The sequence below is a fragment of the Fopius arisanus genome, unplaced genomic scaffold (assembly GCF_000806365.1).
Source record: "Fopius arisanus strain USDA-PBARC FA_bdor unplaced genomic scaffold, ASM80636v1 scaffold00059, whole genome shotgun sequence".
NCBI classification, from domain to species: Eukaryota; Metazoa; Arthropoda; class Insecta; order Hymenoptera; family Braconidae; genus Fopius; species Fopius arisanus.
This window is the reverse complement of record NW_011887798.1, coordinates 409,030-411,164: the sequence shown is the minus strand read 5'-3', so window position 1 is coordinate 411,164 and position 2,135 is coordinate 409,030. Positions and strand designations below refer to the sequence as shown.

Below are 2,135 nucleotides of genomic sequence, written 5' to 3'. Positions count from 1 at the left end.
ATTGAAACGACAAAATTTCAGCGGTAACGCGTAATGAGATAATAGTAACAATTTCTATGTAATAAATGCACTTGAAATGACCATTAGAGATCTGAGGTTTTGCCACTGGCTTCGTGTGTCATTTCCATTTAAGCGATGAGCGAGACTCAAAGGGAGATGCGGAGGAAACTCGGTGGGCGGTGGGTGGTGGGCTGTGAGGGGGTGGTGAGGGGTCTTCCGCGTAATTAAACTGCGCGTCGGGAAACCACGTCCGGGGCACGTTTTCCAACCCGCCACGGATTCGCAATTAACCCCCTTTAGTGTCGTTGGACGAATGTCGTGTAAACTCACATTCGACTGGTTTTGTACGTCAGCCGGTGACGGACGATATCACTGACCCATTGTTACACCTCCGACACTCGAACAAATAGGAAGAGATGTGAGAGAACTGACGAGGGACTGACGAATAATAAAAAAAACAATCGAGAATTTATCCTGAGATTTTGCAAGGACTTGAAAATTTCCAAATTTTTCCTCCGAAAATCGGAGTAAATATGACGTGATGTTAATTTATTGGAATTTCATTCTCAAAATTTTCACGTGACGCTGAATTTTCATATCGATGTGCAGAGCCCATTCTGAATTCATCTCCACACGTTGAAAAATTCAATTGAATATTCATGAATATTTTCCACAATCCGACGTATTGAAATGACATTTGTTAATCAAGAAATGTTTATTTCATGAAATCGATAGGATGAATGGTTGGAGTACAAATAAATAATTATAAGGAAATAGTCTCACCTCCTCAGAGATTCTATTTACTCGACAAATTTGATTTACTGGGTGAAACGAATTCACTGAGTGAGAAGTTGAATACAATCACGAGTGAGAGGTAACAAGGGGTAAAGGAATTCATTCAAATTTATGCAGTTCGTTTCTCGCATTCACTAATTTTTATCTCCCTCCGCACAAAGAATTTCCTTTTTTTTACGGTCTCGGCGTTGAATAAAAACTCGAGGGCTTTTCCCTTTTCTTTATTCCCCATTTTAAAAATTATTTTTTACTCTCCCCGCGGGTGGAGTCCATTGACGTTCCGCACTTGTTTGTTAATTTAATATTCACCGCTGAAATTTGACTTGGAAGTAGAATGGATCGGTACGTGAGTCTTTTTCCCATGGGTGATGTATATCATCAGCTCTCTATCATTTTCTCAGTCTCGTCTCGCTTACAAAGTATCGATCCTATACCCCTTGAAACACTTGGGGGATGGTTCTTCAAGTGAATGAGTTTGTTTGTCTCGAGAGGGTTGGGACAATTCAATTGGCCAGCGAGAGATCGCTGCTCTCTTCTAGCTATATTTATCTGTCTTTCTCACAACTTCTGGCTGACTCGGATGGTATCTTATCTACTTCTAACTTTTCTACTCATTCTTCTTTATGAGACTTTGGTTATTGATTTTTGATGATCTCCACCCTCTATTGCCCCCCTTTCTCTCACCCCCTCGCCAATTTTATCGATGAATGCAGAACCATTGATAATATCGGTTTACGAGTTGACGGGATTCAAGTATTTTTTTTTCGTAATATCATTGAACCAAGAATTTTTATTATTATCTTAATCTTCTACATTGAATCTTGAATGTCGAATTATTCATTTTTTAAAGGATTTTATCAATGGAATTGTTATAAAATAATGCATTTCGAAATTATAATTTTTTACTTTTTCCAAGATTTATTTGAGTTTTTAAAAATTCGTCCATTTTTTGGGAATAATTCAATTATTTAAACATAAAAAAATTTCGTTTTCACTTTATCCTTGGAAAATGATAATTTTTCAACAATCGACTTCAGACCCTAGAAAACAGAATAATAATTCAATCAATTTTCGGATGAAATAAAAAATTTTCCAAAGTCCTTTTTTCAGTAACATGAAAAAATGGAGCAATTGTGCACTATCGAAATTGGCGCGAAGTAATTAAATTTATCGTATTTGGCGTCTTTCTCGACACATTCCATTATTTCTTCCCGTCTCGCATTTATTTCTTCCGACGCTTCTTTTAAGAACATCGTAAAGTTCGATTCACCATTGAGGAGTGATGAGAAATAAAAGCTAGGGGTTTCGGGAGTGATGAGAAATAAAAGCTAGGGGTTTCG

At 37.3% G+C, this 2,135-nt stretch overlaps 2 protein-coding genes and 1 long non-coding RNA gene across 5 annotated transcripts in view; 1 reads left to right on the top strand and 2 right to left on the bottom strand.

Annotated features, from left to right (window-relative positions):
* The window catches only part of LOC105268615 (uncharacterized), a 104,067-nt gene that overhangs the window by 24,692 nt on the left and 77,240 nt on the right, over window positions 1–2,135 (top strand). The window lies entirely within an intron of this gene.
* Window positions 1–2,135, bottom strand: part of LOC105268613 (uncharacterized) — a 52,264-nt gene that overhangs the window by 23,717 nt on the left and 26,412 nt on the right. The gene's annotated exons all lie outside the window — the stretch shown is intronic.
* LOC105268612 (uncharacterized) overlaps window positions 1–2,135 on the bottom strand; it is a 6,641-nt gene that overhangs the window by 651 nt on the left and 3,855 nt on the right. The gene's annotated exons all lie outside the window — the stretch shown is intronic.